Here is a 24,269-nt window from a genome sequence, read left to right on the forward strand (position 1 = left end):
AGCCCTGTTCAGGGAAGTTTTTAACGTGTGACATTTTACTGTATTTCTGGTTTTTATGGAAGCCGCCCAGAGTGGTTGGGGAGGCCCAGCCAGATGGGCGGGGTATAAATAATAAATTATTATTATTATTATTATTATTATTTCCTATATTCCCAGGTCCCATCTTTTCCCATCTTCTTTCTGCTGCCTGAGGCCCTTCTGCCTGCCCTATTCCTCTTTAGAGGCTGAACAGATTTCACATTTCCACACTGAACCACAAACCAAGGGAAGGAGGGGCATGGCAAGGTGTGCCTCACCACTTCTTGGGACAATGCAGATAACCAGTTGTGCACACTGTGGTAGATTACCCGTTAACAAAGGTTTATCTGTATTCAGCCACTGATTATGCTGATTACAAGGATGAGGATATTATTATGGTGTAATTAAGTTTTGAACAAAGAGACACCTCATGTGCGTTTGATTTTTTTTAAAAGAACATGTATAGCTCTCAACCATTCTGATCACCTCAACAAAACTGATCACAATATTAATTTTGAATGACATTCTACAGCAGTGATTGCAATAAATAATGAAATGCAGCTTTTGTCTAATGAACTGTGAATAATCATGCTTTTTTATTTAAAAAAAAACTAATTTGTTTAGGTACATGCAATGCCTAGTTATCCAATTATTCCTGCAAAATTACAACTAGAGGAAGTCAAATCTGTTAAATTAAGAAGGTCACAAAAGTAATTATGACTGCTGAAGCATATGATTAAAATACTTTGCAGGAGGAGGGGCAATCCTTAAACGTACCTATTTCTCCTTGTTAGGAGAGTGATGGACTTAGACCTCATCAATGCTCCAAGGAGCTGAATTACAGGTAAAACATGATTACCATTCCGAATGCAAGGTTCATGACAACAGCAAAGCCTATCTGACAGAGAGCAAAATGAAAGTATTCTCATTAATGTGCCTCTCTTCTGCTGATTGGAATGCATTGTTTGGTGTGTGTTTTTTAAAAATAGACAAGATCCAGCCAATGTTACATCCCATTAATTTCACTTTCGGGTGAGCATGTCTGCACTCTCTGCCTGTGAAATGTATTGGACTAAAATGCTTACTTTTGATGAGATTGTGCCTATGCCATTCTAGAAGGTGTGGGACTAAAACAGCACAAAGTGTGACTAAATTTACCTCTGAGGTTGCCTTACCCCACATTTGGAAAACTCTTTGTGTCCTCTAGCCTTGGAACTAAGAGTGTTCCACATCATAAGGAGAAGGTGCTGGGAAACAGTGGTGGCAGTAATATAGTGGCAGTCACTGCTAGTTCTGCTCAGAGTCGACCTATTGAAGTTGATATACATGACTAACTTAGGTTCACTAATTTCCACAGTCCTACTCTGAGTAGTACTTAGCTGAATATAGCTCTTAGGCTTAAGAACTCTAGCCGGAGATCAGAAACAACAGACACAGAGTACTCAACAATTAACTTGGTGGATTACATTGCTTCTGAAAAAGAAAGACTTCTTTATTGCCAGTGTATATCTATTTTATGCACAAGTATATTCAAATATGCAAAGGAGATAAATAGATATGCTCCACAGACAGTTCAATTTGGAAAAGGAATGTACATAGTAAATACTGTTAATTCAAGATGGAAATATTTCTGTTTTAAATTCCTCTCATTCTTCAGGTCTGAACTTCAGGTTACTTTAGAAAACACACACACACTAAAGACATTTGGAGAGCTGACAGAATCAGCTGTCATCTTTCCCTGTAATTCTCTCCAGCCCTGATAAGATAAACTACCTTCATATTCTATAAGAAAGATATATGTAAATGACAATAATCACAGAATGTGTTCAGGCAGCTTAAAGTGTATTTCTATCAGGTTAAGTGTTCAAGGTCAAATCTTCTAAGTATTTTTTAATGCTATTATTCTTAGCCTGCTTTTTTCCCTTTTGTTTTTGAACAACAGTGCTTAACACAATGGCAGTGATCACATCCTAGAAAGTCCATGGTAGCCGTAATTTCGGATGCTACCAATGGCCAGGATCCAAAGAAGCATGCAACCATTTCTTCACATCGAAGGAGATTTTATATTTCCATTGCTACCAACAGTAGCCTCCAATGCCACCAGGCAAAGTGCCAAGACAAATTTTTTAGGTTTTACACACTTGATGCATACCTACATATCTTTGGTGTGACTTCACCCAGGTTTTGGTGTGCTAATTCCAAAGTGGGTCAATTTGGACACTACTGAAGATATCACCACTCCATTTCATGGAACTTTGCCCAATTTGGTGTGAAAGTTCTAACCTGTGCAATTTGAATTCCTTTTGATATATCGTTGCCCATCTTCACATGATGGTTCCCAAGGGGGGGGGGGTGTGATTTTTGCCAATGTTTGGACACTAGATGCACAAAGAGTACCAAAAACAAATGGCTCTTTATTATGTCAATAATTGTTTTCAACCAATTAGATGTTACTTAGCCCACATGACTTGTGGAAGAGCCAAATGTAAATTTTCCTTTTTATGTACTCAATAAAATCCCACCAAACTGAGGCAAAAGAAGTTACCTTTGTCATTCCTTTTAAAACAACAACAACAACCTGATGTACCCAGTAAAGTTTTTCATGTAATTCAATTTTCAATATATTACTCCACCATAATAAGGTGTTAATTTCAGACGTTTTCCATTTCTGGGCAACCAATAGTTTAACAATTTTTTGATATTTTTATTCTCTCCTTCATAAAAAGATAATAATATCAACTTTGGTGTGTGCATGTGTGCATGTGCACAGCCCCGAAACTCTTCCATTACACAATCCATTTAAATACCACTTTTTCAATATTGCTAGGAGGATATTGAAAAAGTGGTATTTAAATGGATTGTGTAATGGAGGAGAGGATATTGCCAAGAGTGATCAGAAATTGTTCCTATATGCAACAACAGCAGCGAGGCTATTGTTAGCTCAGGTCTGGAAACAACAGCAATTGCCAACAGTGGAAGATTGGCAACAGAAGGTAAGGGAATACGCAGAAATAGCTAAATTAATGGGGGAAATCCGACAACAGGGCGATGAAACATTTCAAAAAGAATGGAAGAAATTTATGCTGTACATAGGAAAGATATGTGTGAAATAGAGAAACCAGTAGAATTGAAACAAACCTCATAATGTGCAATACCAATAACTTTATTGGAAAAATAACAACAATAGGAAGTAAAATGTACAATGTGATCAAAGTAACCAATAGTAGTTGCAAATGATATATAGATAGACAATAAGAACTGTATATATAGAAGGATTTATTCATCTACAGACATTTTATGGACAAATGCGGAAGCAAAATAACAATAAAATGGATAAAGACAATGCGAAAAATTTAGAGGCGATATAAAGTAGTCATAAGAACGAAGGAGGGGTGTCAGCTCTTAGGAGCCATAACAAATGTACAATGTAATATAAAATGTATGTGTAGTATGAAATTTGTAAAACTAATAAAGATTATCTTGCAAAATAAATACCACTTTTTATTGTTGCTTCTTTGAGGTCCTCCTCCGAGGGTTTTCTGCTGGTTCCCTCACTGCAAGAAGTGAAGTTACAGGGAACCAGGCAGAGGGCCTTCTCAGTAGTGGCACCCTCCCTGTGCAACGCCCTCCCTTGAGATGTCAAGGAGATAAAGAACTACACAACTTTGAAAAGACTTCTGAAGGCAGCAGCAATCCTAAATATGGGAAGCCTGCATAATTTAGGCTGGTTGAAGTTGAACCAGCATAAAGCACACCAGATTCAAACTCCATTCAGCTGAGCACATGACTGAGCTGAACAGAGTAAGGATTCAGTATAAGAGCCTCTGGCCCAGTCCATCTCTTGCCACTCCCCGGAACACCCATTTTTCATGGCTTTTACCCTTTAAGACAGGGGTCATCAAACTTTTCCAGCAGGGAGCTGGTCCACTGTCCCTCAGACCTTGTGGGGGGCCAGACTATTTTGGGGGGGGGGATGATGCAAGAGCACCACGAGCCCCGGTGGCTGCTTACCTGTGTCTTGTGAGTGGCAGGGGCCGGCAGTGGCAGTGGATGGACAATGAGCGGAGAGGGGCTGCTTAAAATGGCAGCTGCTTGAGCATTGCTGCTGCTGGCAACAACAAAGCCCAGCCCCCTTCCTCCTCTAGGCAGGGCAGGGAGAAGCCAGGAGGAGGGAGGGAGGAGGTGCCACTAGCGCTGCTGTGTAAGGGAGAGGGAAAGAACATGCACGCTGGTGATCCACAGGGTGATTCCCAGATCGTCCGCAGGCTGGATCCAGAAGGCGATTGGGCCTGATCCGGCCCGCGTATCTTAGTTTGCCAACCCATGCTGTAAGATCTTCCAGTTTCAGATCAGTCAACTGATCCCCAGCTGAACCATCCAATGCAAAGAACCCACCCACACCCCCACTGAGGTATAGGATGATGGATAGTTCAGCTGATCAGAAGACCAGGATGTGAAAAAGCAGTTTTTTTCAAAACAAAAGAGACAGGGATTTTGATGAGATGGAAGCAACAACTGTCCTCTGAGAAAGGTTTGTATAAGAGGTTTTGCTTGCTTCCTTGCACACGACAAACAAACTCAGAGGCCAACACAAATTCATTTTTCAGGAGAAATATTCTGCACACTGCAGTTGCCTCTGTTCTGAATTCTAGGATTCTGAACTGGCTCCACATCTCAGATTTTAATAAACACCTGTCCTTTGAGATCGAAGACTTTGCAACACCAGAAAAAATGTGTGGAAAGAAGAATGCAGTCATCAGAGGGATAATATTAGCAGTCATGGTGAAGTGTTGTTTAGCAAATGTGAGGGGTATATTCAAGGGGACAGAGTTTGCACTCTTGTGTGCGTTGGGAAAAGGAGTATATGAATTCAATGTTAAAAACAGTGTGCGAAAAAAATGGAATGGAGGCTGTATTGCACATGATTTATATTCCAGGATGTGCACTGACATTTTTCTTTCTCAGAATTGAGCACCTGTTGATGGCTTCAAAAAATCTAAAATATGCAATCAATTCCATGGACTCTATCAGAGGTTTAATAAAGCTACATAAACAAATTGATGAAAAAAATACTTACCTGTGCTCACAAACTGATTACACATAGACTCCTAGAAAAATTTCAGAACCTATTTTAGCAAAATTTTAGTAGGAAGGAATAAAACATGATTCTTAGAGGTAGACAGTAAACTTTCAACAATGAGCTTAAATGTAAATTTAGACAACAAACATTTATACAGTGGCTGCCAACAACGGTTGCTCTGGACAATGTCTAAGGGCATAACAGGCAGAACCAGGTCAGCACTGCTGCAGTGCATTTTTAATAAAGTAACTTTTCCCGTCATCATTGGGATCTGCGAGAATGGCTGCAAAAAGAGAGGATGCCGCCAAGGATTCTGGATCCTTCTTAACAACCTGGAACCATAAGAAATTCAAAAAATCTGGCTCTTGGGGAACTGTTGCTGCAGAATTCGAGGATTTAATGAAAGCGGCAACATCTCTTCTGTCTCATTCTGTTATTTATACTAAGCCATTTAGAGGCACATTTATTTTTTAAGCTCTGTTCTTGACTTTAGAAGAGATAAAATGATGTAAATGGAGTAATTTTTAATACTTGTTTCTATGGCAGGTTATCTATCATTAATCACTACTTTGTTACTATGGTTACCACAGCTAATTTCTGTTTATTAATGCACTGGGCCTTAAATGAATGCCCTCAAGACTAATTGTGTTATACCAGGAGTTAAATGTTACAAGATCTACCGGTACAGATTTGACCTACATTTGGCCCTACTAAGATAATCACTCAGGAGACATTTTTTAAAAACCCACACACAAATAGTGAAGCTAATCAGTAAAGTAATACTGGTCCATTTGAAAAGACAGCGAGGATTTAATTTGAGCTGAGAAAAATATCCCCTGAGTGTTACTAGCAAAATATAATGGGAAAAGATCAGACAAAATCAACATGGTCATTCAAACCTTTCATTATTTTTTATCTAGTCCCATTTCCCAAGGAAAGACTGATCCAATTCTTCTGATTCAATTTAACTGATGTCTGAGAATGTGAAATGTAAATATCGAGTTCTCCATCTTCCATCTCTGCTATTAAAGGGAATCAAAACTTTAACTCCTCCTCATTCACTTTACTCAATCTGGAATTTGATTGTTAGCGGTGAAGTAAAGTCTGAGTGACAAACTACACATTACACACTAAAACATGTAACAGTGCTATTTTTTTTTTAAAGCAAAGCAGTTTTAGAAGGAATTTTAAAGTGGAAAATGTACAGGGCAAGTCAAGCGTGCTTAACCCTTTCCCTTACTCTATTTTACACTCCAATTTGCTCCCCTTTCCAGCGGATTTCAAAGCATATGATTGTGAGGTCACAGAGTTTTAAGTCCAGTGGTAAAATTGAGAAGTACATGAAGTACATGTAGCCCCTCAATGGCACCTGAAAAATGCAGAAAGTAATGACCCCCCCCAAAAAAAAGTAATTTTGGAGGTGATGTTTTATGAAATATAGACAACTGATTGTTTAGTCAACAAAATCTAATGCATACGCTTCTGTGTGAACTGCATACCAGGGGAAGTTCCTGATTGTTGGAAATACTTATGCATCCTGCTTCAGAACCAGTGTTTGAACAATACACTAATATTTTTCTTCTTCAAGTGTGGGGCATTAAAGAAACACACACTTTTATGCCTGCCAGGGGGCTCTGTGTTTCAGTGTAATGCTTTTGGGACCTCATGAGCTCCTGCAGTTAGCAGACTGCACCGCTCTGATGTGCAGTTTCATCTTCCATACCGATTATGTAGCAATAAAGTATTGCGGTGTTTGAGATGCTTGCTCTGCTCTGTCCTGGTTTGTTTTCCTGCTGCCCTGGTGCAGCAGAAGCCCCCACACATTCCTTTTTGCAGAGTGTGACATTTATACTGGTTCAGAACCTATTTGAAACCAGGACCTCATGTTTCTGTTTCAGAGATACACAGTCCCTACTGGAAGCTATAGTTCTGAGGCAGATATGCATGGACATTGACTTTCCCCTAATTGCCTATTTACAACTCCCAGATCTCCTGTGAGATTGCTAATTCTGTTAAATATATGCTGACACTTACAATTCAAATTATAATTGAAGGAATTTGTTCTTTTCAAAATTTAAATGGAGTTCTTCCAATAAGCTGAAAATGTCAAATATCATTCCAGTACAACATGTTTCTAATAAAGACACCAAAAGAGTTGGGGAAGGAGAACCAAAGGCCAATGCGCTCTTTCCTTTGCACTGCCAGGCTCATGCTAGTAGGGCAAAAAAAGTGTGTAAGATGTTTTTATTTTTTATTTTTAGTTCCAGATTGTTTTAATTTAGGGGAATGGAGAACAGTTTTCTTTTGATACCAATCATCCCGGACTGGCACAATCAGCCACCCATTCTGGGCATCCAGAGCCTCTCCTGACACGGCTCTGGAATGCCATCTCCTTGCCATCTCCAATATCCACAGCTTCATGGAGGAGGCCCCATTCTCTGAAGGCAGACTCTCTGCCTATGGCCAGGAAGATCTAGCAGATCCTATGGTCCCCGGGACAGACTTTCAGTGACCATAGAGACCATTTGTGGTCTCAATTAATTTACTATTTAATCCTGAGCTGTAAAATGGTTTGCATTTTATTATCTATTTATTTGGACAATTTGTATAATGCTTAAATAGAATTGTCTCTAAGCAGTGTACAAGAAGCTGAACAATACAATAAAAATAAAAATCAGTTAAAACTATAAAATCAAGATTCAGTTCAAACACCTGCTGAAATAAATAAAAATACATTTTCAGTAGGCACCAGATGTTCAACAGGAAGGCAGCCTGTCTGACCTGAACCAGAAGAGAGTTCTATAAAAATTGGTCCCACAATACTGAATGTGTGACTCCTACTGGATAGGAGCTCTGCACCTGAGCCACGGAAGACCACTAACAGTAGCTCCTCTGAATACCTCAGGGCCAGGCAGGGATATAAAGAAGCAAGCAGTCCTTGAGATATCGAAAACTAAAGTTGTTAGGGGCCTTGTAAATGAATACAAGAACTTTGAACCTGGTCAAATAACGTATGGGCAACCAGCGCAAGCTTATAACCACCGGAGTTATGTGCTAGCAATAGTCTGTCCCCACCAACAGTCAAGCCTTAGATGTTTGCATCAGCTGGTGCCTCTGAATCAGGCCAAAGAGTAGAACATTGCAAATAAGTCGCCATTGATGAGTTCTGAGCCCATCAATGCACCAATCACCATTTTTTGCCTATCCCTCTCCCGAGAACCACCACAATTGCCATATTAGCCCCAGCTGGCAAAGCACATTCCTTTGACCTTATTATTTATTAGAAGCCTTAAATAATATTCATTCATTCAAAAATGCTTTTATCCATCCTACATCAGAAGGTTACACCATTCAGGTTAAACCATTACAGTTATATAACAAGTGGTCCAATTGGAATAGAACAGTAGAATACAATGGATTGTTTTGCACATAAATTATTTTTGGGATACCAAACTTGCTTTGGAGGCAACTGCATTTTCTGCATAGTGCAATAATCTAAAGGAAATGTCACTTTTTAAATATTGTTATTATCATCTGCCCTCCAGTGTGTGAATGAAGGCAAATTACAAAGGAAATATTTTCAATGGAACTATTTTTTTTAAGGAAAAAATGTCACCAAAAAGATTGAAGACCTGCTGAAACTGTGACAGAAGATATTCATTTCAAAATTTCAACAAAGCACTGGTGAATAAGGAAAATGCTTATGATGTGACACCTCATTTACAACTACATTCTTCTGAAAGTTAATGTTTCAATAGGCTTATCAAAAGTTTCAGGGGGGGGATGAGGGTGATGATGATGTTAAGAAATAAATTGGGTAGGGTAATTCAGAAACAGCATCCTGAAAAGCAATAGTTTTTATTAGTAGTTCACGTCCTCTTTTATTTGAGAACCACTTCACCCACTGCAGATTTAAGATGCACTCCCAAATGTATACAATGAATGTCTATATCTAACACATTTATGCTAAGAGCATGGGTTCACATGCTGCCTAAAATACACATGAACTCAACCAACCAGACATGCTTTTTAATGTGCGAGGTGGGGCATCCTTTCAATAGTGCTGTATTCCCACTCTTTCAGACCACATTAGATTATTCTTCAGGAATACCACTTTCCCTGGGAGTTGTGACATATCATATGCACTGGCACCGGGGGTCTGAGGCAGTTTCACACCCACCCACCCCAATGTTCAGATGGCATTCGGCAATATTCCCTGCATTCTCCTGATCTCACAATGTGAGGACGGCATGTCAGGCCCCCTCAATCAACTTGAGAAGGTGGCGCCTCTGCGACATATATAGAAGAAATCAGAAGCACCCTGAAAAAATACATTGCTTTTATCTTGACTATATTCAAGGGGTCTTTCACTCTAGCTATTGAACCGTCCCACTTAATCTAATGTATCTCCCCTTACTAAAACCTGTTCCAGGGGGCAATCCTATAACAAGATTCTCCAGGATGGGCATCTTAGAATGCAGTGGATTGTTGGCTCACCCAGCTGATTCCTAAAATATGCTGGTGTAACTTGCTCAGATGGGGCTCAGCCAGCTAAGCTGAAGTCGTTGAAGTCCCCCAAAAGGGCCTTCTGGGGCTATGGTGTGGGCAGGGCTAGAGGGACGGGGGGCTTTGGCGGGACCCCATGCTACTCAGTCACATGGCATGATAACCCAGCATAGAACACTATTTTATTGACTCCCTTTTCCTCTGACAGGCCCCACTGCTGAAGGGGGTTTGGATCTGGTGTAACTTTATGCTGACTTAATTTACACACTGGCATGCTTTATGTCAACTTTGTGTGCAGAGGATTGCTCCTTAAATCCCCCTTTGCAGCCATTTTATACATTGATAGATATCTTCACAGATGCCATATGAGATATGCTAGGCTGAAATTTGGTGACTGACCCAAGTGAACAGCAACAATGATGAGTTAAGCGAAAGTGGGTTTAAATGGGGAAAATGCACATGTTCAGAGCATTTCCACACACCCCTATTTTCATTGGACAAATGCTGGAGGGTATGGAGTTATGTGACTCCCAAGCCAATGAGATAAGTAACTATACAACCTTTAGAAGACATCTGAAGGCAGCCCTGTATAGGGAAGTTTATGGATGTTTAATATTTTATTATGTTTTTATATTTGTTCAAAGCCACCCAAAGTGGATGGCTTTGAACACACACACACACACACCATGATGATGGAAAAGGATGTCCCTATTTTCATTGGAGAAATGTTGGAGGATAGATTATTAACTTTGGCAAAATGTTGCTGTACGTGTTTTGCTGCAAGTTGCAAATTCAGGCTCTGAATATTTTTTGTAGTCCATAGAAGCTTATGTCATAAGAAGTACGGTATGTTAGTCTTTAAGAAAGCACGATACTTATTCTTTGGTATCTCTTATTTGGGGAATTGTACAAGGGCTCCAACCACCTTAATCTGGCCTTGATTCAAGGGACTGAAACTGGGAACTTTTGTTTGCAAGGCAAGTGCCAGAGCATACAAGGTGATGTCCAAAGCTATGAAGTTTCATGCCCTTGTTTTAATGAAACTTCATTAAAGGTCATCTGTGCTTTTTCTCCATGGATTTCAGGGTTCATGATTCCCAGAGTTATTTACTGTATATAGTTCAACAGATCTAAATGCTTACCATTTTCATAAGATATCCCTTTTTAAATGTGCATTTATATTTTGGTGCATGTTGTGAGACAACATATTGCTTGGTCAATATGTGTGTGTGATAAATCTAATTCTGAATGTGTAAAGTGATCTTTTGGGGGTTACACAAACATTAAAACAATGCTTGTTTTTGATGGTGGTGGTGGGAATGGCATAAACCACTATGATATAATTTTATGATACAGCGGCATGTGAATATTTTTTATAAACAAATAAATAAATAAATTAAAAATTTAAAAAGTTCAATAATCCATGTGGAATGTTGGTAGTCACCCACTCTGTCAGGGTTTGGGACTACAGATGCCAATTGGTCAAATAAGGTCAAATACTAAAGCAATCTGTATAGGATTTCCATTTCCATGAGCCTTGATGTTGTGTGGTTTGTTGGTTATCTGAACCCTCCTTGAATGTTTAAATTAGGGTAGCCAGCATCTTGCCCTTCAGATATTGTAGGGCTACAATTCCCATAATCCTTAACCACTGGCCATGCTAGTTGGCACCCAGATGGGTTGTAGTTCCACTACATTTGGTACCCTGCCTTCCATGCAGGAGAACAGAAACACCTGCTGGCATATGCACCAAAATGTTTGCTACACAACATCAGCCAAACTTTTTGGTTTATACAAATTGCATTGTGCTCCCTGGGAAAACAGGAGCTATGAGTAGCTGTGTATGATTTTCCTACTGGAAGTAAAACTTGACTGGCATTGCAAAATAAAATAGTAATTTATCAAATTCCTGGTCATTAATGAATAGTCGGCAAGTAATAGAAAATTTCCCTTTGACTGATGGACTGGCATAACATAACTGAAGTAAGAAAATAGAAAATGGAGGTACTTTAACAATAAAACCTTAGAAATTGTTTAGGGTGATACATATCATCAGAAACACAATGGGCAGCTGCCTTGAGTTTCTCTTCTTTGGGTAGCAGTTATGAGATTCAATTTCCGAAGCTGCTTTGTTTGATAAGATTTGGGAAATCTGGAGGGCTTTTGACTTATCGGTGGAACACAGCTTATCATGCAAATGTGATTCATGCAAATTTTCAAAGATAAGAGACAGACACATTCATAAGCTCAGCAAAAGAGACACTAGGCGAGATGAGAAATCCCTGTAACGTGATTCTGTTTATTGACTTTCAATGGTTATGAAGGGATATAAATATAGTGGGCTTTGGGAATAAGCAGGAATGTTACATGTTTGTGTACAGGGAATGTTCCTTCTGCTGAAGGAAAAAGATAGGCTTGCCAATTGATGGAATCAAAATATATGGCAATGGAGCAAGGCCTGTCACATGAAGCTAGAGCTGGCCCTACCCTTGAGTAGAATGAGCTGGTTGACTCAGGCAGCAGATCTGAGATGCAACAGAAGGGCAGCAAACTATTTTGTTATTTATGCTGCAATTCTATAGACCAGATATGAAGAGCCTGTGGTCTTCCAGATGCTGCTGAGCTCCCACTCTCATCAGCCCAAGCAGCATGGTCAATGGTCAGGTTTGATGAGAGTTATTGAGTTCAGCAACAAATGGGTGTGCCACAGATATCCCATCACTGCTATTTACACTAACATGGGAATAAGTTTAACTGAACACAGTGGGACTTCTGAGTAGACATACATAGGATGGCTCAGATAAGATGTTGCTATTGCTATGGTTCTTACTGCCAGAAAGGAGAGTGTGTTTTTACAGCCAGGGTGGGAGCCAAGCATAGGCGCCGACTCAATGGGGCTTGAGGGGGCCCGAGCCCCCTCAAAAATTCGTTTGGGGGGGCTCAGCCCCCCCAATAATCTCGGGCGGCGGTGGGCGCGTCCGCGGCTTTTATAGGGCGCCCGGCGCGCACCAGCTCGATAACGGGCACCGGCGCCGGGGGAGGGGGGCGGCCGGCCTGTCTCCTTGGCAACCCCATTGAGCAGCGCCGGCTCCCCCGGGAGGGCCATCCCCCCGCGCCGCCGATCGCCAACACCGCCGACGCTGTGGCTGCCCGAGCCCGAGCCCGAGCCTGAGCCCGACCTGAAGCCCGAGCCTGAGCCCGACCCGGAGCCCGAGCCTGAGCCCGAGCCCGTCAGTCAGTCAGGAAGGAAGGAAGGAAGGAGAAATGGGGAGGGAGACGAGGGAGGAAAATTGCGCGCAGGGTGAAGAAAGGAGAAGGGCGAACGAGAACGAGCTTCCAACCCAAAAAAGGGCTGGAAGACTGGGAGGATGCAGGATCGGGAAAGAAAGCGACGCCTTCCCCGCCCGCGACGTCGCCCGCTTGTCATTGGCAGCGCAGCGGGCGCCCAGAGGGGCTGGGCACCGGCGCAGGGCCGCTCCACAGCCGCGGAGGACAGCTGCGCGGCTAGCAAGGTGTGCCGCGTAGAGCGCGGCCCTTGTGTGGCCCGGTGGCCAGGCAAGCTCGGGCGGGGACCCCCATGCAAATCTAAGACGGGAGAAGAGGGCAGAGCAAAGGGGGTCCCTTCCCCAACCTCCGGCTCTGAGACTTCCCTGCGCCCCAGAAAAGCGAAAGGATTTTCTCTTCTTTTTTTTTATAAATATTTTATTAAGTTTTCAAATACAAAGTTAGAAACATACACTGAAGAAAAAAGTAAAAGAACAAGAAAAAGAAAAAAAGAAAAAGAAGAAAAGAAAACCAACCATTCAACACATTTTTTATATAACTAACTGGACTTCCTCGCATCTCCCTTACCCTGCATTCTTTATAATAAAGATATCAGCAAATTATTACCTTGTTTCGTACCTTATTTTGTACTTTTCAAATACTATACCTCTAAATTTAACATACTTTTCATCAGTTACTTATATCTTAAATTAAACATAGTATACCTTAGATTTTGACCTTTTCTTACTTAAAATATAATTTCCTGTTTCCCAAATCTAATTGCTGAAGCTATAGTTTCCGAATCGTGTAAATTTTTAACATTCATACAACTTATATTGTTTTTGTAAATAGTCCTTAAATTTTTTCCAGTCCTCTTCCGTTGTTTCTTCTCCCAAATCTCGGATTCTGCCAGTCATTTCAGCCAGTTCCATGTAGTCCATCAATTGTGTCTGCCACTCTTCCAGTGTGGGCAAATCTTGTGTCTTCCAATATTTTGCGATAAGTATTCTTGTTGCTGTAGTTGCATACATAAAGAAAGTTCTATCCTTCTTTAACACTTTCTGGCCAACAATGCCCAAGAGGAAGGCCTCTGGTTTCTTGGGAAAGGTATACTTAAATACCTTTTTTAATTCATTATAGATCATTTCCCAGAAGGCCTTCACTTTTGGACAAGTCCACCAGAGGTGAAAGAATGTCCCTTCAGCCTCCTTACATTTCCAACATTTATTATCAGACAGGTGATATATTTTTGCAAGCTTGACTGGGGTCATGTACCACCTATAAATCATTTTCATAATATTTTCCTTCAAGGCATTACATGCCGTGAATTTCATTCCGGTGGTCCATAACCTTTCCCAGTCCTCAAACATGATGTTATACCCAATATCCTGAGCCCATTTTATCATGGCTGATTTGACTGTCTCATCCTGAGTGATTTTCTCTTCAACCTGCCCTCCATCCTCTTGCAGAAAACTCTTTGCCTGCCCTGCCCGTATCTCGTTTTTGCTTTTTAATTCCACACACGCACCCTTCGGACTTCGTGGCAATCGGGCGCGCGGGTGCGTTTCCTAAGAGAGTGAGGACCCCTGCCTCCTCCCCACCTGCTCCCTCGCCAGCCAGCCAGCCGCGCGCCCTAGCCGGAGAGCCCCGGCCGTCCCCGTCGCGCAATCGGCTGGATCTCCCTTCAGCAGGCTGTGCTCACAACTCGGCCCAGGGACCCCCAGCAGTGGATCTCCGGCTCAGCTGAAGAATCCGGCAACAAGCCCCCTCCTCCACAATCGCTACGCCGAAATACGCTCCAAAACCCCCCAGATAGGCCGCCGGCCGCCAAGTCTCGTGGCGCCCTGAGCGAGGGTCTCTCCCCAACACCGCCACCTCGAACTGCGTTCTCCCGGCTACCCGAGCGAACCAGCGGCAGGACCCCGGTATGGGCCCCCCCAATATTTTTTATAAGTCGGCGCCCCTGGAGCCAAGCCAGGCAGAGTCAAAAGCAGGGATACCTCACTTCACTTTTGGTCCTCCAGATGCTCTTGCAGTGCAGCAGTCTCAGCCAACGCGGTCCATGGTCAGGAATGATGGGAACTGTACTTCAGCAACCTTTGGAGGACCACAGGCAAGCCACCCTTAAAGCAGGTCAGGACTGAGGACAGAACCTTCCTTTTTGGAAGAATAGGAGTGGAGCCCAGGAAGAAAGCTGTTTGTTTAGACATATTTTTAACCAATCAGTAGAGTAGGGTCCTGGTTACATTTCTATTTCTCATTAATTACCAGGTTGCTATGCTGAACTTTTGATCCTTCTATACAAAAATCCCACCAGTGAACTTTTGACTCTTTTGTGCACCACTTACGCTGTGAACAATTGCCACTAGAGCAAGAAGCAACCATTTTGCAATCCAAGTTATACAATAAAAAACCAAGAACATTGGCTCAAAATCCAGGTCCTTCACAAGGCAGTAATAAAAACATCATGGCTCTGTTCAGTTAATTAATGCTTGTAGTGTGGGGGGAGGGGGATCTGTTTTATAGACTTAGGTCACAAGTGATAGAATTTAACCTTCTGATAAATTGTAATTTAATGGCTTCCTGATGAATTTCTTTTGTTTGAGAATAGTCCCCTTAAAGTCAGTGACAAAGCGACTTATTTAGTAACTGACATGGAACAGTATTTACCATAATAGCCACAATGGAATATGTAGAAATTGATAGTTATAACTCATTTCAGCTCAGTCTGAGGAGCATTTGTGAAGAAAGTTAAATTTGGTAAAAGGGCAAGAGAGCTGGATAGTTGTGGACAAGTTCTGGGGCAAAAGGCAGGTGGGTTTAGTAAACATTTCTAATGTTTCTAAAAGTTAGCTTGAAGCCCACTACAGATCCCTTAAAATGTGTGAGCTACAGCAAGGCCATGGCTACAGGAGGACTAGCCAGGTATTTTGCCCCAGGTGAAGCTTCCAGGATGTGTGTGTGTGTGTAAGAAACTTGACCCTTTTAAGAAAAGCAAGAAAACTGAGATTCTTGCATATAAATAAAACACCTAAAATTGGCCATGTACAAGTACATCATTCACTATTTCTGCACCCAGCACATAAGAAATCATGTGGTCTCCACTATTGCTTACTGTTAGAACCAACATGGCAACAATACTGTTTAATTAAATGATAAATGACTTCAAAAACCCATGCTGCTCACTGTGTGTCTGGGTTTTTATAAATGAAATTAGCCCATACATAAAGCAATGGTTCTGGGTGTTATTACTGAATCCAATGCAGTGAATATAGAATTCATCATTTCATTATATCCTAATAACCAGAGGTCATAAAATCAATGTTCAAATTGATACAGTGTTGACCTTTAAAAAAGCAGTGGTTCTAATAATAAACAAGTAAATGGTTTGGATTATATTACAATCATTTTCTTGCAAGTGAATAATCTCTTGTCCCCTCACAAAGCAGCATTTCAAGTAAGAATCCAGGAAATGAACAGCTAAAATCTATGGGCAAGGTAATGATCTTTGAAAAATATTTTCTAATGAGTAATTTGTGGCTCAGTGGATTTCAAGAGATTATTGGTTTTTAAAATGGATTCTATCAGCTAAGGAGATAATGAAAATCATTAGGGCTTATGGTGGAGATGGGAAGAAAGCAGTAGATTTGTTTGAGAACTATTAAACAAGCCCTTATTTCCCACACAAGTTAGAAGTCTGCTTTCCACAAATTGATCGACGGTGTTTGGTGCGTAGTCAACGATGCAAGACCTCATATCACTGAAGCTGAAATAAAATCCTCATTAACCTCGAGGGGACATCATTTTGCAATTGGAGCTTGATTGGGTGTATGTTGAAACCAATGGTATTCGAATGAGTTCAGTACTTGTAATAATCATGATTAAGTTGCTTAAGCTGTATTCTGAGGAGGAGAATTTTTGGCCATTGAGTATACACTAAATTTTCCAAACAGGGAAATCTAGCTCATGATGTAGCACTAATAAATAATACCTTGCTCAATAGTCTAGATGTATGAATTTTACTGTATTGTAATAGATTAAGGGTGCTAAATGTTTGGGTTTAGTAAATATCATGATTTGATTAGAACTTGTACGTTATAACTGGAATATGTTATAAGACAGTCTCAAAATGTTTTTAAAAGGAGGTGATTGAGGTGTTCCATTGGCAGTTTTGTGTAAAGACTGTGGATCAGACCTTCAGAATATAATCAAGATCCATGAGTATTGAGATGTGTGTGAGATGTGTGTGGACCTACAGTACTTCTGAGAATCAGCAATTAGCATCTGAAGAGTTAATTAAAGGTAAAGGACCCCTGACAGTTAAGTCCAGTTGCAGACGACTCTGGGGTTGCAGCGCTCATCTCGCTTTACAGGCCGAGGGAGCCGGCATTTGTCTGCAGACAGTTTTTCCGGGTCATGTGGCCAGCATGACTAAGCCACTTCTGGCGTAACAGAACACCGAAACCAGAGCAGCTCATGGAAATGCTGTTTACCTTCCCGCCGGAGTGGTGCCTATTTATCTACATGCACTTTTGAGCGTGCTTTTGAACTGCTAGGTTGGCAGGAGCTGGGACAGAGCACTGGGAGCTCACCCTGTCGTGGGGATTCAAACCGCCGACCTTCTGGTCGGCAAGCCCAAGAGGCTCAGTGGTTTAGACCACACGCCACCCATGCTCCTGAAGAGTTAATTAGCCAAGGTAAATATCCTAAGGTGTGCCAGCCTTTGATAAAGTCAGGGAACACCTTTGTTAGGTGATGCTTGGGGTGGTGGTGGTGTTAACTTCAACACATCAGAATAACTGACCATTAGAATGCCAATGGATAAGGGCAGCTTAGTGTTTAGAAACAGGAGAATTAGGAGAGATGGTACTCGAAGTGGAGAAGGAACTATGCTTGCATGTGCCTCAGTATCCAAGACAGGCTACAGAGCAAAGAGAATGCTGGTGATGATGCCAAAAGGATACGCTGGCTGAACGGAGGCTGGGAGAGATGCCTTGGACCCCAGTGTTGCCCTGCTGTGAGGAACAAGCCCCTCTTGATATGATCATGCTGGACTCCATTTGGAATATATGTGATTAAATCACATTTCTTAAAGCTTCGACAGTCTCTTGATTCTCAAAGGACCACAGGCCTAGGGTGCACACCAGGAACCCGCCTGGAATCTTGCTACCGCTCAGCACAGAGTGGGGTGGGTTACTTTTGTAACAGTATGTTATTTTATTGTGCTAATTAGGAGACATTTCTCCCAAATAAGCGAGCAAGGACTCATAAATGAGGGTAGGCACAGAGCAGTGCACAAACTAACCTGAGAGTAATGGAACTTCCTTTTGAGTAGACATGCATAGGAATGCCTATCCCTGGTGTGCATTCTAAGTACAGAGAGCATTTTTTTGAGGGGGAGGGGGTCAGAAATTCACACTGAAATGTTGAGAGGTTTTCAGGAGGATTTTTTTTTAAAAAATTGCAAACTGATTTAAGCATGTGGAGAACTGAATTTGAGATTAGAATAATGAGAAACTGAGCAAAACCAAAATTGATAGATTCAGCCATCCCTGCACCCTACAAGTGCATGTACAATTCTTCTGCAGGCTTGGATTCATAGTTCTGGATCATAGTTTTGCACTGATGTAAGGTGCTTCTCCTCCCCTCCCCCTCCTTAATATGATGACATGCTTTGGCTGCCTTAAAATGGCATCTAACCTAGGAAATATTTCATGGATATTATGATGCCCATCTTGCTGGCAGCAAAGAGGATTATCCAAAAAGTAATCAATGCTTGGCTAAAATACCAGCGTCTCAGCAGTGAATTCTAAATGATATTACTTGGCAGAGAAACCTGGCAAAAGTTCCCAAACTATTTTCCTCAGATACAGATTCCTTCCTTCCTTTTCCCTTCCATAGATTCCAAAGCTGTTTGTCAACTGATAATCCTGAGCAGTAACTGCTAAGGCCCCAGTACATTCAGAAAAACACAGATTTTCATTAGATATAGCCATTGAGAGACTGTAAAGCGAACAATATTGCTGAATGTAATGAGTAAGAAAATAAAGATACATACTTTAGTCCTGTTTTGTCAGAGCTAAATGAGGAAAGAATCTGTATGAAAATCTGAGATATTTTCATCTCAGTATTACCTTCTGTCAAAGGAGAAGAATGAAGAATCGGTGCAGACATCTACAAATCAAAATCCAGCTGCAGGGAATACACTCTTTTATCATCCTCAAGACCCCAGTCCTGTGCACACGTAGAGAACAATCCTATGCACCTGGCATAAGAGGGTTGAATTAGGCTCAATCCTAAATCCATTCAGCTCCGTCACATGAGCTGAAAACCCAGTACAAGAACCTGTTTTAGAGGCTTGTTTTTCCTTTGCTAGACTCAAGCGGAGCAGCAGCCCTGAATGGATTTTGGATCTGATGTAAAGGTACACTACAGGGTTTCCCAAACTTAGGTATCCAGCTCTTTTATTTTTAATGTATTTTATTAAAGATGTCTTGGTTTACAAAAGTATGTGCAATTCCCCCCCCCCCCCCAGTTACATTTTCTACAGATCAGTTTCATTTGTTGAGACTAATAGTAGTGTTCCATTAGGGAGTAAAGGGGGAAAGAGGTGGAGGGGATCATGGTGGGTGGGGGTGGGGTGGCAATGTTTCTATTTTACTTAATGTATGTGTGGGGTTTGGGCTCAGCATCGCTTGTGCGGGTTCTCTTTACTATTTGCTTGTATTCCTTTGGTGGTGAGAGAGGTTGGGGTTGGCCTAGGGTGTGGTTGTCTGTTTGTAATTGGCTGTGGTGAACTTTGTTTTCATGTCTGAGTGGGGTGGGTGGGTGTTCATGAATCAGGTTGTCCATATTGATTCGTATGCTGTTGGTGGAGTCTTGTCGTTGTCTTGTTGGGCTGTGTATGTGATAAAGGGGAGCCATACCGGGGTAAAGGTGTCTTCTTCTATTTGTTCCCGTGTCAGTTTCAGTTTAATGGTTAGTTTTTCTAATAAGGCTGTTTCCCACACTATTTGGTAGGGAAGTAATAGTGCCACTGTATTCTGCTCTGGTCAGACCTCACCTGGAGTACTGTGTCCAGTTCTGGGCACCGCAATTCAAGGACGACACTGACAAACTGGAACGTGTCCAGAGGAGGGCAATCAAAATGGTCAAAGGCCTGGAAACGATGCCTTATGAGGAACGGCTAAGGGAGCTGGGCATGTTTAGCCTGGAGAAGAGGAGGTTAAGGGGTGATATGATAGCCATGTTCAAATATATAAAAGGATGTCACATAGAGGAGGGAGAAAGGTTGTTTTCTGCTGCTCCAGAGAAGCGGACACGGTGCAATGGATCCAAACTACAAGAAAGAAGATTCCACCTAAACATTAGGAAGAACTTCCTGACAGTAAGAGCTGTTCGACAGTGGAATTTGCTGCCAAGGAGTGTGGTGGAGTCTCCTACTTTGGAGGTCTTTAAGCAGAGGCTTGACAACCATATGTCAGGAGTGCTTTGATGGTGTTTCCTGCTTGGCAGGCGGTTGGACTCGATGGCCCTTGTGGTATCTTCCAACTCTATGATTCTATGATTCTATGGTACCATTGGTCCATTGCTTACTCCTGACAGGTCTCTCCAGTGTTTGGCTATGATGTTTCTGGCTGCTGAGAGCAGGTGGGTTATGAACTATCCAGCTGTTGTTGGACTACAACTCCATCATCCCTAGCTAGCAGGACCAGTGCTCAGGGATGATGGGAATTGTAGTCCAAAAACAGCTGGAGATCCAAATTTGGGAAACTCTGCACTACATCCAAACCTCATTCAGTAACGGGGCTGTTGGCTTTGCCTAAGCCTGGCAGAGGAGAAACAAGTCCTTAAAGGAATGTTTTATTCCCTTTTGCCAGGTCATGTGACTGAGTTAAATGTGCTTAGGATTCAACTTAAGCCACCTCCCCCAACCCCTTTTGGGGGACTTACACCAGCCTGGGCTCAGCCAACTGAGCCCTGGTTGAGCCACGAAGAGCAAGTTATACCAGCGTATCTTCAGCTGACCCAGGGTGAGGGACATAACACCAGCTGAGACATTCATCAGCCACTTGATCCAGAGTTCCACTGCTTCCTAAACTGCTAATTCCAGCAGATTTTTCAATAGGATTGCTCCCTTACTTGGAAGTTAATACTTCTGAACTCTTTCATCTGGTACACATATGCTTCTGAGCCAAGCAACAAGTCCAGCTCTACTGCTTTCAGTTGGACTCACTTTAGTTAAATTATGCCCAAATTATCCTTTGCCTTGAGCATGGGAGAAAGGAGATGAAAGCTGTAGGTCCTTGATACTGGCTCCAAATCTACACAGGTCTTAGTTATCATATTTCCCATTTATTTCAGACAGTCCTTGAAAGAAGATAACTTAGTTGGATTAAAACCTGGGTTAGACCCCCTTCCAGCTCTAACACTAAGTAATTTGTTGAACACATCAGAATACCCTGGGACACCCCCCCACACACGTATACCTGTGGGCAATATCTATGTTACCCCAATGAAGCTTTGAAGAATGAATATCAGTAAATGAATGCACAGAACTATTACTTGAGTATGACTAACGACATTGTGAAAAATGATTCTGATGGCAAACAGGAAGGCACAAATAATGTCATTGTGTGATAGCTGAGGCTATAGTCGTGTTTATTATTGTTGTGTTAGATCTCCTTCTTATGATAAATTACCATGCCTGAAATTCTTGTGACATATGGAGACTAATAAAATGGGAGAAAATGACAAGGAATGCAGTCATCGCTGTTTATCAAATCTTCATGTCAGGGTGTTCTGGCACAGCAGCAAGGAAACTCACATTTGCTATGTTATTTCTTCTTTGGTGTATGGATTTACACTACAGTCATCACAGGAATGTTTACTTTAGCATAAACTATTTTAAACAAATAGTATCCATAAAAATAATAATGTGAGATTTCCTCCTTAAACAATATGTCTGTGAAATTTGGAGGGAACCAACAACAAAAAAGTGTCCTTCAATAAATTCACGAGGGTCTTGAAATGTTACAGATACAGTCCCATATACTCTTTGAATACCGTAATTATGTCTAAAGTTGTCCAATCAACTATGATTATGTTACATTAAATGCCAGATCTCAGAGCAAGTGTTTTCTGAAGCATAGAAGACATATGAAACTGCTTACATTTCTCCATTTGTATTCATTGCATGTGGCCTGCACAGATGTCTTCACTTTATAGAACTCCCATCAACCTCCCTGCAATTTGACGGTAAGTTTTCATTGCCATCCACTATAGCAGAGAGAATAGTATTTTGTAAAACTATAAGACTGTTATGAGGTTGTGAGTGCCAGACCTCTCTGATCCCTGGACCCAGCAGATGTTAAAAGCTAAAGAAGCAAAGATAGCTTCCTGTGTTCAGGCAATCGCCCAAGTGATGGGACATTAAGAGAACAAAGGGATTAAAGAACTCTGTGGGAGGCTGCAAATGGGTGGGACCCCTCCGGGGTGGGGCCCCTCCCTCAACAGATGAAGCCAGAATTTAGAGAGTTATGAGCCTTGTGAGCTAGAAGCTTAGAGAGCTGTAGGCTCAGGTTTTTTATATGTGTAAATAAACCATATATCATAAAGACACCATTAAAAAAAAACACCATAAACTCTGGGTAAGTGCCTGGGACCCTTGGAATCTTGCCCCATTGTGAGATTGGGGTGGCATTCAATATTACCTTACTTACACTGTGCACAAAGGAAGAAAAAAGTTGACAAAGTGTGAGTGTCCTCACCTCCCCATTGCAACTGTGAAATGAAAATCAGAAACATTGTTTCCTATCTATACAATTTTACCGTAGTCCTGGGTGGGACTGGCATACTGTTTTACTCCCAGGTGATCTCCTTTTATGATTACATTAATATTCTCTTAGTAAGCATGAAAATAAAGATATGATTTAGATTAACCTTTCAGTCTAATTCAGTCCTAATTTTTTTTTTTTTACTTTTCTGTATCTCTAGTTAATTTTCTAGGACTGTTGAATTTATTTAAGTGTCTTACCTGGCCACTCAAACTGTTTTAGATCAATGGAATATGTTGCATGAGATTAGCTGTTGGAGTATGCAAATACATTTACATTGATTTGGTTGCAGCTGTAACTACCACTAGGTTAGTGCAGAAGGATACATGCAAGCACATTCATCCACACCTGAACTACCATTTTATTCAATCATATCTCTGTCCATTGGCGTTCTTTATTGGAACTCTCATGTGAGTACTATTTCATTCACTTAAAATATAAGGCTGCTCGCAAGCTCAATCGTTCTTTGTGGGAAAGTCTTATTGTGCACAGTTACAGATATTTCTGGTAGGATTGATGTTAAGAAAAGTTTTGGATGGAGCTAGGAAGAAAAAATAAACCTAGATGAACAATGGAAGGGAAAAAAAGGAAACAAAAACTGAATTTTTAGAAAACTAATTCTGATTTTGATGATGAAATATTCCACTCCTCACAATAAAAAACAATAGCATTCAGATTTAAGAATCAAAAATTTGAAAGCAAAACTTGAGATGCAACCACTTACGCTAAACACCCCCCCCCCAAGGAAATGCACATGTTTCTTTTTTTGAGGGAGGGCAAATAAATTTACTGGGTGTTCAGATTATGAGTGCTGTGCCAAATGTATCTTAAAATAGCATCAGCCATAAAAAGGGACTGTTATTATTGCCAAAATGTTGTTTTTATTCCAAGCTCTACCTATCATTGACAACGTAAGATGTTTTAAGGAATGGCAGAAGGCACTGTCTAAATTTATGTAGCAGGGGAAAAACTCCCAGAATTAAATATAAAATACTAACGGATACAAAAGAAAGAGAGGGATTTTCCCTGCCAGATTTGAAGATATATTTTGAAGCTGCGGCCTTCTGCTGGATTAAGGAATGGATACAATTTGAGAATGCAGATGTGTTAGACATGGAAGGTTTCGACAATGTATTTGGTTGGCACACATATTTATGGTATGATAAGATATCGGCACATAAAGGGTTTAAGAATCATGTAATTAGAAAATCTCTTTATAATGTTTGGGTAAGATATAAAGATCTCTTAGAAAGGAAAACTCCCAGGTGGCGATCACCGATGGACGCTAAGGCTCAGAAAAAAATTGAATATGGAGACCAAATGGTTGAGATACAGTGATTTATTGTTGGAAAATAAGGATGGATTAAAACTGAGACTATTTGATCAAATTAAAGATAAACTGGATGGATGGTTACAGTACCATCAGATTAATGAATTGTATAAACTTGATAAGAAAAATGGTTTGCAACTGAAAAATCCAAATTGGAAACAGAATTGTTAGATACAAATGTTAAAAATCTCTCTAAAATGTATAATTTATTGTTGGAATGGCATACAAAGGATGA

This window comes from Podarcis bocagei (genome assembly GCF_964188305.1).
Source record: "Podarcis bocagei genome assembly, chromosome: 6".
Classification (NCBI taxonomy): domain Eukaryota; kingdom Metazoa; phylum Chordata; class Lepidosauria; order Squamata; family Lacertidae; genus Podarcis; species Podarcis bocagei.